The sequence below is a fragment of the Rhinopithecus roxellana genome, chromosome 7, assembly GCF_007565055.1.
Source record: "Rhinopithecus roxellana isolate Shanxi Qingling chromosome 7, ASM756505v1, whole genome shotgun sequence".
In the NCBI taxonomy this organism is placed as follows: Eukaryota; Metazoa; Chordata; class Mammalia; order Primates; family Cercopithecidae; genus Rhinopithecus; species Rhinopithecus roxellana.
Window position 1 is genome coordinate 82,851,504 of NC_044555.1, and position 15,150 is coordinate 82,866,653.

General features: G+C 37.4%; 1 protein-coding gene and 1 pseudogene across 13 annotated transcripts in view; one reads left to right on the forward strand and one right to left on the reverse strand.

The window, feature by feature from the left end:
* REPS2 (RALBP1 associated Eps domain containing 2) overlaps nucleotides 1-15,150 on the forward strand; it is a 202,051-nt gene that overhangs the window by 144,603 nt on the left and 42,298 nt on the right. The gene's annotated exons all lie outside the window — the stretch shown is intronic.
* On the reverse strand, nucleotides 11,760-12,353 carry LOC104682456 (annotated as a pseudogene).

The following is a 15,150-nucleotide window of genomic DNA, read 5'->3' on the forward strand; positions in this document are numbered from 1 at the left end:
TTCATTCATGTTGTATCATGTATCAGTACTTAATTCCTTTTTATTGCTGAATAGTATTCCATTATATAGCTATATCACATTTTGTTTATCCAGTCTTCAGTTTGACAGACATTTGAATTGTTTCTGCTTTTTGCCTGTTATGAATAATGCTGCCATTAATATTTGAATACAAGTCTTTGTGTGAACATATGTTTTCATTTCTCTTAGCTAGATATGTAAGGGTGGAATTGCTGGGTATGTGGTAAATTTATGTTTAACTTTTTAAGAAATGGACAAAGTGTTTTCTAAAGTATCTGCACCATTTTACCTTCACATCAGAAATGTACGAGGGTTACTCTTTATATCCTCACCCACACTTATTATCTTTTTGATTATCCTACATCCTAGTGTGTGTGAAGTGACATCTCATTATGGTTTTGATTTGTATTCCCCGATGATTAATGATGTTGAGCATCTTTTCATGTGCTTATTAGTTATTCCTGTATTTTATTTGATGAGATGTTGTATTAGTCCGTTTTCATGCTGCTGATAAAGACATACCCAAAACTGGGCAATTTACAAAAGACAAGATTTAGTTGGACTTACAGTTACACATGGCTGGGGAAGCCTCACAATCATGGTGGAAGGCTAAAGGCACGTCTCACATGGTGGCAGACAGGAGAAGAGAGCTTGTACAGGGAAATTCCTATTTTTAAAATCCTCAGATCTCGTGAGACCCATTCACTATCACGAGAACAGCATGGGAAAGACCTGCCCCCATGATTCAGTCATCTCCCACCAGCGACTTCCCACAACACATGGGAATTATGGGAGATACAAGATGAGATTTGGGTGGGGACACAGAGCCAAACCATATCAGATGTCTACTCAAATCATGCTCATTAAAAAATTGAGTGTTTGTCTTATTGTTGAGTTGTATATTCTGTAATTCTTTATATATTCTGGATACAAATCCTTTATTGGATAGATGATTTGCAAATATTTTCCCAGTCTGTGACTTGTCTTTTTGTTTTCTTTTTTTGTGTGTGATTTTAAGATTTTTAATTATATACAAAGTTTACTTATAAGCATTTATCTCATATATACTCATTATTATTATTATTATTATTATTATTATTATACTTTAAGTTCTAGGGTACATGTGCATAACGTGCAGGTTTGTTACATAGGTATACTTGTGCCATGTTGGTGTGCTGCACCCATCAACTCGTCAGCACCCATCAACTCGTCATTTACGTCAGGTATAACTCCCAATGCAATCCCTCCCCCCTCCCCCCTCCCCATGATAGGCCCCAGTGTGTGATGTTCCCCTTCCCGAGTCCAAGTGATCTCATTGTTCAGTTCCCACCTGTGAGTGAGAACATGCGGTGTTTGGTTTTCTGTTCTTGCGATAGTTTGCTGAGAATGATGGTTTCCAGCTGCATCCATGTCCCTACAAAGGACACAAACTCATCCTTTTTTATGGCTGCATAGTATTCCATGGTGTATATGTGCCACATTTTCTTAATCCAGTCTGTCACTGATGGACATTTGGGTTGATTCCAAGTCTTTGCTATTGTGAATAGTGCCGCAGTAAACATACGTGTGCATGTGTCTTTATAGCAGCATGATTTAGAATCCTTTGGGTATATACCCAGTAATGGGATGGCTGGGTCATATGGTACTTCTAGTTCTAGATCCTTGAGGAATCGCCATACTGTTTTCCATAATGGTTGAACTAGTTTACAATCCCACCAACAGTGTAAAAGTGTCCCTATTTCTCCACATCCTCTCCAGCACCTGTTGTTTCCTGACTTTTGAATGATTGCCATTCTAACTGGTGTGAGATGGTATCTCATTGTGGTTTTGATTTGCATTTCTCTGATGGCCAGTGATGATGAGCATCTTTTCATGTGTCTGTTGGCTGTATGAATGTCTTCTTTTGAGAAATGTCTGTTCATATCCTTTGCCCACTTTTTGATGGGGTTGTTTGTTTTTTTCTTGTAAATTTGTTTGAGTTCTTTGTAGGTTCTGGATATTAGCCCTTTGTCAGATGAGTAGATTGCAAAAATTTTCTCCCATTCTGTAGGTTGCCTGTTCACTCTGATGGTAGTTTCTTTTGCTGTGCAGAAGCTCTTTAGTTTAATTAGATCCCATTTGTCAATTTTGGCTTTTGTTGCCATTGCTTTTGGTGTTTTAGACATGAAGTCCTTGCCCATGCGTATGTCCTGAATGGTATTACCTAGGTTTTCTTCTAGGGTTTTTATGGTATTAGGTCTAACATTTAAGTCTCTAATCCATCTTGAATTAATTTTCATATAAGGAGTAAGGAAAGGATCCAGTTTCAGCTTTCTACTTATGGCTAGCCAATTTTCCCAGCACCATTTATTAAATAGGGAATCCTTTCCCCATTTCTTGTTTTTATCAGGTTTGTCAAAGATCAGATGGCTGTAGATGTGTGGTATTATTTCTGAGGACTCTGTTCTATTCCGTTGGTCTATATCTCTGTTTTGGTACCAGTACCATGCTGTTTTTGTTACTGTAGCCTTGTAATATAGTTTGAAGTTAGGTAGCGTGATGCCTCCAGCTTTGTTCTTTTGACTTAGGATTGTCTTGGCAATGCGGGCTCTTTTTTGGTTCCATATGAGCTTTAAAGCAGTTTTTTCCAATTCTGTGAAGAAACTCATTGGTAGCTTAATGGGGATGGCATTGAATCTATAAATGACCTTGGGCAGTATGGCCATTTTCACGATATTGATTCTTCCTATCCATGAGCATGGTATGCTCTTCCATTTGTTTGTGTCCTCTTTGATTTCACTGAGCAGTGGTTTGTAGTTCTCCTTGAAGAGGTCCTTGACATCCCTTGTAAGTTGGATTCCTAGGTATTTTATTCTCTTTGAAGCAATTGTGAATGGAAGTTCATTCATGATTTGGCTTTCTGTTTGTCTGTTACTGGTGTATAAGAATGCTTGTGATTTTTGCATATTAATTTTGTATCCTGAGACTTTGCTGAAGTTTCTTATCAGCTTAAGGAGATTTTGGGCTGAGGTCTTTTTGTTTTCTTAATGATACGTTTTGAAGTGCAGAAGTTTTGAGTTTTGACAAAGTGTAATGTTAAATTTTTTCCTTTTTGGATTGTGCTTTTGGTGTCATATCTAAGAAGTCTGCCTAACCCAAGGTCTTGAAGATTTTCTATTGTTTTCTTCTAAAAATTTTTATAGTTTTAGCTCTTACATTAAGATCTTGAATTGATTTTGATTTAATTTTTGTATAAGGTGTGAGGTAAAGATGTAAGTTCATCTCTTCGTGTATGAATATCCAGTTTTCCCAGCACTATTTGTCAAAAAATACTCTCCTTTTCCTGTTGCCTTGGCACCTTTGCTGAGAATCACTTGTCTGTTAAATATAAGGTCTTATTTTTGGATGCTATATTCTGTTCTGTTGGTTTATGTTTATTTTTATGCTAGTACTAGATGTTTTTAAACACAGGGGAGTCATACATAATCTTGCAAAGAGGTAATCCCATGACTCAGAAGTCTAAGTATTTGCTATAATGGCATATTTTTTAGATAGTATATATTATCTTATTTACTTCATTTGTGGTTTGTAGCATGTTCAGTAGGATCCTTTGAGCTCCTTGAGGTTGCAATACTTTTTTGCTTTGAAGCCTTCTGTCATGCTTACTCCCTGAATGTAGAATACCCTCTGTCTAGCTGTTTATTCTCCACCTCTGCATTTTTCTGCTCTACCTGCCCTGTAGGTTCAAAATGTGATCCTGATTACTGCTCAATAGTAGCCTTGTGTCCTTGGCAAGGTCATTTTATTTCTTCAGGTCTTAATTTTCTCATCTGTAAAGTGAAAGAATCAGATTTGATCTCACTACTTTTCTAAACTCAGTCATTAATATTTTCCTTGTTGAACAGTTACAAGGCATGTGTAAGTTAATCTCTTTTAACTGGTGAAAAAGTATATTCTGTTCCATAGAGAATTAAATGAACTTATATTTTGGGGGGTGATGTGTGGTCATCAGGGGATAGAGGCAGGTATTTCTGGAAAGGTGTTCTTGGCAAACATTTTGTTACATACACAGGTGTATATGACATACACGCCCATCACTGTGTATGCTGGGTGATCAAGAGATATGTATAAGGTCATACATGCTTTTATGATTAGAAAGGAGAGAAAGAATGAACAATTTCTGTTACAAAGAAACAGCCATTTTTGTGAACTTGCCAAGAAGAGGAATGGTCCTTACTGATGAAATCCTTAAAGCTTTGCATGTGGCTCTTTACTTGATTGATATTTAAAAGTATAGGTCCCACTGGGAGGCTTCTTTCAACGTTTTCCATTCCTTGAGTGTTTTTCCCCCCTTTGGTATTCCAATGCTTTTATTTTCTTCACATAAAATATTCCTAGTTAGGGGGGGATGGGAGCCCCTTTCCACAGCTGAAGTTATTGCAAGTTTTGTTCCCCTGAAGAACCGAGTTTCTGTTCCTGAAGCTTTCAATGGCCACATCTGCTGCTTTATTTCCACTCAATAAGTTGGAATGTATTTTCATTTAGTTATTGATTAGGGGCTATGTAAAAATCTGAAGGAAATTAGTAAATAGTAATGTTTATGAATAATGTTTTACCTAGAAATTTCTAAGCATAATTATATAAGAGGATAAAAATTGTTAGAGGTTAGAGTTTTGGATGAAGATACCAGGAAGGAGAGATCCAATAGATCAGTATCAGAATCTGCATGTCTTTCAGTAAACTTAAGAAATTGTTTTAAACACTAGAAATTATTAGTCTGTCTTCTGATTTTAGGATTAAATGACAGTTTCTTTTCCTGAAGTTTTTAATGTGGTTTTCAGGATTGGGGTATTTATTATTTTCCTTTGGATTACACTTATAAAAACTTTTGGCTGGACAAAGCCTTGCTAATAACTAGTATCCCACTTTATTAACTATAACACTTCATGAATAAACCTGCAATTGCTTGACAAGTATGGTCACTTGTTAAAGTATGTGGGAACAACATTCTCCTCCCGTCTTCTTGCCTTCTTTTCCCTCCCAGGAAAGCAACTCTTTACTATTAACAAGTACATTGTCATCTTTTGCAAATGTACACTATTCAGCTTTTTTTTTTCTTTTTTTTCCTTTGCCTTCCACCATGTGATCAAAATATTTTTAAAATTTCACTTTGCATGAAGGTGTGCTTTTTCTTTTGACTGATTAGGGCATACTGGATAAAATATTTGGATCCAATTTTAAGTCAAGAGTGGATTGAAAATATTGTAAGAGAAGATTTTTAAATTAAATTTAATTCCAATTTTCAACCACTGTGCGAGTGCCTACTAAACATAAGGTAGTGTGTTTAGGTGCTGTGGGAGACAAAAAGATGAATTAGACAAAATTGATAGAATGTAGCTAGATTAATGTATCCCACCATTAAAGGAAAGGAACACAAAATTATAAATACAAGGAAGAGATTTCTCAGCAGTGACTGAACAAGGAAAAATGCATGAGCTAATGCTTTTTTTTTTTTTTTGGAAAAAGTGGCAAGTGAGGGAAATCCTAAGGCTTTGGGTGCACTTCCGACTCTGCCTGCTTCCCTGCAGAAGCCGTGTGTGTGAGTAGGCAAATCTTGAGATTTCTCATCGAGACCCTAGATCTAGAGCAAAGTGAAATGAATGAGTACTCTTAATTTTCCTTTTTCTTGACTGAGGGTCAGTGGAAATGACTTCGGGAAAGAGAGCTGGAAAAGTAAATAATCATAGCTGATATCCTGATATTGTAAAGGGGAAGGCCCAGGGCTCCATGCTGAACTGAGGGGACAAACTGAAGTCTGAGAAGTTCCTCCAAGGCCATTGATAGAACTCCAAGACTTAGGAGAATGCACTCTGCTGCAGGGTTTTAAAATGTTGATTATTTTGGTATTTCCTTCGTAGTTCTAAATAACACATTTGTGTAACTTCTTGTAGACTTCACTTTCTGCCATCATCTTCCCTCCCCCAGTATCTTTCTCCACCCTTCCGATAGTTGTATTATAATTTTGGTTAGCTTAATATTTAGTGTTCGTATTATTGTTATGGTCATGTAAGCCATATAGTAAATTAGTTACTTTTTTTACTTGCACAGGTTTTTGTTTGCCTTGGAGTGAATAATCAACTTGCCCTTGATTCAACCACAGACTTCTTCAATTTTCCAGAGTTCCTCTTACGAAATTCTCACACCTCAGGTGTTCTGTCAATTTCAGCTTTTTGAAGAAATATAAACTGACTGTCTTCAATGCCTGGTACATAGTTTTCATCATGGGATCTCCCTACACTGTCATCCAAGTATTCCCTTCCTCTTTTTCCCATGTTGGATTACTTTTATACTGTATCTTGTGTCTTTCTTTCTTGGTTTACTCTCTTGTTTTGGTGAAACACATCCTTTAGTAGCTTCCTTAGAAAGGGTGCATGGAGCTCAATTTGGGACCCTGAATGTCTAAAAATGTATTTAATTGTATCATCATGCAGGCTGCTAGTTTTGGATATACAGTCATCAGTTGGAAATAAGTTTTCTTTAGAATTTTGATGGAATTGTGCCAGTGGATTCTAGCTTCTAATGATACATGAAGAAGTCTAAAACCGTTTGGACATCTGATCCTTTGTATATGACTTGCTCTTTTCTCCCATGCCCTGCTGAAAACTTGTAAATTATTTTGACTCTAGTACTTTGAAATTTCATGATATACCTTGTCATGAGTCTGTTTTCTTCCATTGTCCTGGGTATTCAGTGGGTCCTTTAAATTTAGAAACTCATATTCTTCATTTCTGGGAAATTTTATTGAACCATTTAATTGATTATTTTTCCTGCCGTTTTCTCTGTTTCTCTTTGTGGATCTTTTATTTGGCTACTACCCTACTTTCTGGAAGATTTCCTCAGATTATTTTTGACCTTTCTATTCTCTTTCTGCTATCTTACTTTTAATTTCCAAGTATTCTTTTTTTGTTTTGTTTTCTGAATGTTCTTTTTAAATACCATCCCATTATTTCATCTTAGCAAATAGCATATCTTATGTCTTATTGAGACTTTCTCTGATGACTCTAGTTAAAATTTTATCTGTCACTCCCTACCCCATTGTCTCTTTTCTCAGTAGAATATGAGCTTCATAAGGGTGTAACTTTTTTTCCCTGCTTTTCTCATGGATATTTTCCCAATACCTTGAACAATACCTCCCACATAGTTAGTGTTTAAATGTTTCTGGAATAAACTTAATGATCATTCTGATGATATTAATAATATATATTTTAACATTTTCTCCTAGTAAAGGTCTAGTCTATTTCTTTGGGGTCACTTCTTCCTGTTTTTATTGATCCCTACCTTAGGTTAGAACATTTTCTGCAGATATCTGGTAATACTTAGTCATCCACTTATATTTAATAATGAAGGATAAAAAGTTGGTTGGAATATATGAGCAAATTGATGGAAGTTGCCAGCTATTGGCTTCATGGTAGAATGGTCTGGCCAGGCCATCCTGTTGGAGATCCCTTGATATCAATTCTTTAGATGTCTCTTCCTGGCTGATCTGATTCTCTGGAACACATTCTGCTAATCTTTGGAAGGAAGCAGCAGTCCGGGAGCAGAAGGGAAGAAGGCTGGAAGAATCTCAGCATCCAAAGTGCATATTTTTACTGAATCTGTCTGTTTTCAGCACGGCCCTCATGCCTTCATCTGGGCCTGGTGCCTTCCCTGAAAAGAAAACTATATCTAGCATTTTGCTGGAGTGAGAAACATGCTGAAACTGTGCAGAATGTGGGAGAAAATCTCAGGATCTAACTGCTCCTAAACTGCTTCGATCAGTCATTTTTTTTTTTCTTTTTGTTTTTGTGAGGATGGAACATAATCCTATAGATCTTAAGATAGTTTAAAGAAATATTTGTTGATCACTTATACTGTATTTTGAGTTATCAGGTGAGACAGATATAAGGCATAGATACTACAGCAGAGGGGACTATAAGAGTAGGGCCCCTGAAGCCAAAAACAGCATGAAGAATAGCTAGAACCAGATCCTGAAGGGTCTTGTCAAAGTATACCCTTTTCCTGAAGGACAGGAAATAAATCCACTATTAGTTCAAGGCTTTAGGTTTTTATTGCTTTCCTCATTTTACCCCTACATTCAAAGGAGTTTGATGCCACCAATTCCTGAGAACTGGGGAGCTTCTGTGGTACAAATTGGTTGCTCCCTGCTTTCTCAGATCTGTCTAGTCAGCTATCACTTGCTCATCTGTTTTCCCAGTTCCAAACTTAAACAAGAGCGCTTAAACAGTTCTCTTCATTTTTGTGTTAATGAGTTAAGAGTGAGGTTAGTTGCATGTATTTGAACTGCTATCTATACTCAAAAGTCTTTGGATAGGACATTTAATAAAACGTTGGGTCATATAGCAGAAATGAGGAATTTTACACAGTATCAAGCCAAGATTTTAGTTTAAAGTGGTCCCAGGTTGATAGTACCCTCAGGTTTCTGGCAGAAGCAATAGAGGGAAGAGGAATTCACTTTCCACATGCCTCAAAGTTTTCCTATAGATAAAGTTCCAAGGAATATGAATTCAGAGTCACAGGTTGCTAAACACAGTAGGAAATGAAGCACAATGAGCAAGAACAAACAGGAAATACAAAGCCCTCAGATATTGAAATTATATAAATATGTTGAAAGAAAAGAGGAAGAAAATGAGTGGCCAAGAAATTATAAAAATGAAAAAGCATTTTCAAAAAAGACCAAATAGAACTTCTAGAAAAGAACAATTCCATAAAATAAACTTGAAGACTGGATTTTGTTAGACATTAAGAACAGCTAAAGAGGGAATTGGTTACTTGGACAGTAGATCGTAGAAAATTATCTAGAACACAGTACAGTTAGAAAGCTCTTGAAGGAGAGGGGAGGGAAAAATGGTAAAAAGACAACATTTAAAGAATCACTGAGAGTTGACCAAAATTAATGGGTTGCTACATGGTTCAGAAATTCTAGTGAAGCTCAAGCAAAGTGATAAAATAAAATGATGATAGAGAAAGACATGTGCAGACATAGGATAAAGTTTGATATTTCAGTGTACCAAAAACAAAGAGGAGATCTTAAAAGCAACCAGAGAGAAGATGGTCTATCTAACAAAAGAGTGATTCGACTGAGAGCTGGCTTCTTAATAGTAATAGTGGAAACCAGAAGGCAGTGGAATGTTGCCATCAATGTGCTGGGAGAAAATACCTGTCAATTTAGAATTCTATACCCAATTAAATCCTCTTTCAAGAGAGGAAAAACAACTTTTCACTCAAATAAACTAAGTTTGCTACTAATAGACTTCTCAATTAAGGAAATTCTAAAAGACGTACTTTAGACATCATAAAATAAACTGTAATGGAAATTAGGAAGCTTTTGGCACTGAGTGATGATATCACAAATAAAAACCTATGATATTCTACTAAGGAGGTACTTGGAAAAAAATTTATAACCCTAAATGCTTATATTAGAAAATAAAAGCTACAAATTAGTGAACTAAGCAAACAATTTAAGGTAGAAAAAGAACAAGATATGCCCAAAGGAAGTAAATGGAAGAAGATAAGCAGCATTAATAATACAGAAAGCAAGCATACAATACAGAGGCTCAAAAAAGTTAAAAGTTGGTTTTTTGAAAAGAGTAACAAAACTGACAAAATGCCAGCTGAGATTAGTGAAGGAAAACTTGAGTATGAGAAATGGAAAAAGACAATTACACATGCAGAGATTAAAATAAATAATAAGAGAGGGGTATGGACACCCTTACGCTAATAAATTTGAAATTTTAGACAATGAATAAATGCCTAGAAAAATATCATTTATCAGAATCGACTTAAGAATTAGAAAGTCTGAAGAGTCCTATGACAATTCAAGAAGTAGAATCATTAGTTTAAAATCTTGTTTAAAGAAAACTCCAGGCTCAGGTGGCTCTCCTGGGAAAACTTTTACTTGATATTCAAGAAAAAAATTCCAATCTTATACAACCTATTTAAGAGTATAAACAGGGCATGGTAGGGGGTGGGGGCTGGTGCTGTCCACCTGAATGAAGCATAATAGAGGACCATATGAGAAAGGACATCACTTGCCAGTCTCACTCATGAAGATAGTTGCAAAAATCCTAAACAAAATATCAGCTAACCAAATCTAGCAGATATAAAAACCTGACCAAGTTGAGATTATCCAGGTCTGCAAGGGTGTTTTAATATTAGACAATCCAGAATGTAATTTACCACATTAACAAATTATAAGGAAAAAATCATACTATCATCTCGGTGGCTGGAGTTATAGCTCCGATTAAAATCCAACAACAAATTATCCTGAAAAGAAGTCTCAAAATAAGGATAGGAACTTTCATAATAATCTATTTATTTTCAGGGATTATAAATCTGTAGTTTTATTAAGATAAAAACTGACGGTGTGGTATGAAGTTTACATTCAAACAAAGTTTTCAAGGAAATCTAACACATGCCTAAAAAGATTTTACAATGTAGCTCTAGATTCAAGTCTACATGATATCAAGAACTGATGGATCTCACGACTCAAGACAGAGCATTTTGGGTATCAGTTACTTCTTAGGATTTCTTAAAAAATGGTTTTATTTGTTTTTTGTGTGTGTGTGTTTTAAAGTGAACCACTGCCCAGTATGAAAGTTTAATCTTCTCCTGAGACCAAGAGTTTTGAAATCATTCAACTCTTGAATCAATTCAGTGAAACTTGTGCTATCAGTGACTGAACCCTGCCACCAGTGGTTTCAGTGTTCAAAGCTCAAAAAAGAGAATGGCTGCAAAAGTTCTCCCAACTAAGAGCGTGGGCCCTTTACTTTCCCTCCTGTCTTACCATCTCCTCTACCACCCCAACACCTCAGCCAGTGGCTAGGGTGAACAAGCTGATATTTATAACCTCATTATTGGAAAAGAAAGTGTCTTCTAATTTCAGGAATTAGTACCTCTGAGGCAGAATGATCTGCTTGTACTATATACTCTCCAATAAAAGACCTTCCTTCCTCAGTCAATTTCCATCTCCAAAATGGCAACTCTGGTAACTTATTAACTGGCTTAGTCCTTTGTGGGACTAAGTGCATTAAGTTTAGGCAGGAAACACTTTGGCTTATAGATTTCAGACATTCACAGCTTTTAAACAGTCTCTCAGTCCGTATTTATGGTGCCAGTGACATTTTTTCAAAGGTAAAATATTCTGGACATAGAAGCAAATCATTAGTTTTCTGTTCTTTGCATTGCTTCACCATTTCCCCTATCGGGCCCCAAATTTTAATCAAAATGATGCTACGCATCTTCCTTTCCCCCTCCCCATTACTCCCTCTCCCACATAATACACCAGTAATAGCCAAAAACTACACATGTGCTACGCTGTAAAAATGCAGAGTTAACACTATTGGGAAGAAAGTTGTGCATTGCGGAGATGCTCTTTGATTATCTACAGTATGTTTTTGCTCTCCCACACACCCAGTTCTACAAGTTTTGTCCTTCATAGAGGATCCTTTGCTTTTTCTCACCAAAGTGCAGAAAAGGTTGCTTTGAAGCACTTATCCCCCTTCCCTTCCACTGAGATGGATGTGCAAACTATACAGCTTGGAATGGCTTTAAAACACTTGGGCTGCTGCAGGGCACAGAAACAATACTGGCTCTTCAAAGGGCATCTTCTCAAGCCACCTCTGTGGTGTCAAGACAAGTAGAACTTCTTTCCTTCCCACTTGAAACCCACAGTCAGATGTGACAGGGGCTGGTACTCAGGAGAGTTAATTCTTGTCATCTTTTTTGTCATCATCCTCTTTGGGGTAGGAACACCACATCAGCCTTTCCTCATAGAAGGATATGACAACCCGTGGGCATGTGACATTGACTTCCTTGGCAGGGACCAGGCCAGCCTCATCAGAGTTTTTCCCTTTCATCAGGAACATGAACTCTCCAGTGGAGTCTGTAGCTCCAATAATCTGCTCCGGCTCCAAACCCCAAGCAAAGACTCGTGACTTTTCTGACTCTTCTTTCTTCTTCTTTGGTTTGCTCTCCTCTCCCTTATCTTCAGAATCATAATCAGCTTTGTGCTCGCCTCCCTCTGATTTATCTGTCTCATGTGCTGTTTTTCTGTGATGGCAGAAACTCATGAGGTTGGGGCAGTCCAGGTTCTCTTCTGGCTCCCATGTGTTGTCCTCATCTGAGAACCCCTTCCACTTTAGAAGGTACTCCACTTTGCCCTTTACCACTCGCTGGAGAACTTTTTCCACCACATATTCCTGTTCCTCCTCTTCTAGCACCTCCTCCACTTTCTTCTTGTTTTGTTTTTTCCCCATAGTGTGCGCCAGCTTTCTGGTGTAAAGGGTGACACTGCTCAGAGCAGCACCCAAGAGCCAGAGAAGAATCGGTGCTGCACTACTGGCGTGTCGGGTCAGCCGCGGGAGTGGCGCTCAGAAAAGCAGCAAGGGTAGCCACAGTGGAGCCCCTCACTGAAATGGCATACCACAGGCCTCAGCCAACGGCCCTCCCCTCAGCCGAACAAAAGAGCCTTGCACTCTGTGCTGCCCACTATCCGCTGCCCACACCTCCTTCATAATCTGTTAAAGGGTATCTACAACATACGTACAGCAAACACTAACACTATACCTTATGGTGAGCTAGTAAATGCTCCCCTTTGAGATCAAGAAAAGACAAGAATGTCCATTATCGCCATTGAAATTCAACTTTTACAATAGATAATTCTAACTAGGTAAGACTGGAAAAATGAAAAACGTGGCAAAGGTACTGAAAAGATGAAACAAAGCTGCTCTTAATATTTATTTAATATGGTTGGGCACAGTAGCTGATACCTGTAATCCCAACACTTTAGGAGGCCGAGGTGGGAGGATTTCTTGAGCCCAGGAGTTTGAGACTGCAGTGTTAATGATCATGCCACTGCACTCCAGCCTGGGCAACAGAGTGATACCCTGTCAAGTATAATATTTTTTATAGAAGTGTAGGGGCTTCCCCCCCCCCAAAATGCTCTCAGAATTTAATGAGGAAAATAACCTATGCCAACTCTTACAATGAGAGATTCACAATGAACAATGGACACATACTTGTGATACTCTTGTTGCTTGAAGCTCAGTTGTGAGAAACTAAAACAGGATTCCATATTAAATGGCTTCAGTCTTTTACCCCATTTCTTCTTCATATTTGGGGCAGCTTCTGATAAACCCCAATAAATGGTGTTGTAGGTGACATGCTTTTATCTAAAAGTATATTCAGAAATAGACCCACACATCATCTTTTACAAGAGCAGGGTATTTGTCTTTTAAAACAATTAAATCATACAAAAGAACTTAATGAGATTCGAATCAGGATCTAAATACTGTTTCTAATAACTCTCAAGGCAGTGAGTAGGGACAGTCAGCCACAGGGCTTACCTGGTTGGTTTCTCTCTCTCAGGAGTCACTGTCTTTTGTTGCCTGGTTTTCTAGTGCCTTGAAAACTGTTGTTTCATGTTTTTTTTTTTTTTTTTTTTTCTATGTGTCTTTGGTTGTTTTAAATTGGTGGGTAAATCTGCTTTTTCTTACTTCATCTTGGCTGGAAGCAGAAGTCAATTTAATTAAATGGCTCATCATATCTTGTATAGTCCTCTTTTTTGTTAATAAAGAGTTGTTTTAACACACATTAATACAATTGCTTCGCCTTTCCCTTAGAAGCTTGCATAGATTTATTTTATTTTATTTTATTTTATTTTATTTTATTTTATTTATTTATGAATGAGACAGGTTCTCACTCTGTTGCCCAGGCTGGAGTACAGTGGCACAATCATGGCTCACTGAAGCTTCGACTCCTGGGTTCAAGTGATCCTTCCGTCTCAGCCTCCCAAGTAGCTGGGGCTACAGGTGTGCATTACCAAGCCTGGCTAATTTTTGTATTTTTTGTAGATAAGGGGTTTCTCCATGTTGCCCATGCCAGTCTCAAACTCCTGAGCTCAAGGGATCCGCCTACCTTGGCTTCCCAAAGTGCTAGGACTACAGCATGAGCCACCATGCCTGGCCTGTTTCATTTATTTTGAAAGTAAATTAATTTTAAAGGTCCAATCTGTGAGGATCTAAAGAGTAGGAACCCTGAGATGAATAATTCCTGAAGACTTTCAGCATTCTCTCCTGCTGTGTGCTTTGTTATTGACAGCTGTTCAAGGTCTCACCACCTCTGGAGTTTTGACCCACCAATGTGTTTCATAAATTTTAATGAAAGACAGATTGAGAGAAATCATAGATAGGCCCACATGATTGTACCGTATCCATGCACTGGCTCAAAATGAAAATCTCTGTGATATTACCCTGAGTTACATTTGTGGAACACACCAAACTCCGTCTTCTAGCTTGTCTGATCCAGCTAGCTAAGGGAAATCAAAAGTAATTTGCAAAATCTTTTATATTCTTGGTACATTGTTCTGATTTATTTTTTAACGCACAGAAGATTGTCCAAATGCATAGTACAAATTTGCAAATAAACTACATATAGTTATTTGGATGATGGTGTTTTTCTAAGGAGTTTGTAAAGAATGTGGTTTAACTTGCCAGTGTGTAATGCTAAACTTATTTCTTGTGTGCTATTATGAACTTTATTTATGATTTCATAGCAGCTGTTTATTTTCACCACTAAGGTACAATTCAGATGTTCTTGGCTTAACCCAGTATTCTCTGTATCTCACAAAATTTCAAGTTAGACTGGTACTTTGTAAAGATTCTTCAGATGTGGCCAGATTATTTTGGAAACAGCTTTAGATATCCCTGATAATAAATATTAGGGAGAGAAAAAGAAATTGAGGTCTTTGAAGAATCCCTAAATATCATTTCAGTCCATCACTGTCAGCTTCCCTCACTGCTGTCAGATCCATTCCCAGGAGCATTTACAGGGTGGCCAAGCTTCCTCATTTGGGTTCCAGCTCCCTTAGTTTCTGTAGCCTACTCACTGAGCTAATGAGCAGTGTAGTGGCTGAGAGCTGGGGAGAAATATGAGAGAAATCAAAGAAGACCCTTTCTGACTTTTGTCCTAGATTGAAACTAAATAACATTAGAATAATGAGGAATTGACCACCTTTCCCATGCTGCGTTTTAGGTGTCTTTTCTGTAGTTTTATTATGTCATCTTAATCATAACAGCCTACATAAATACTTGAGTT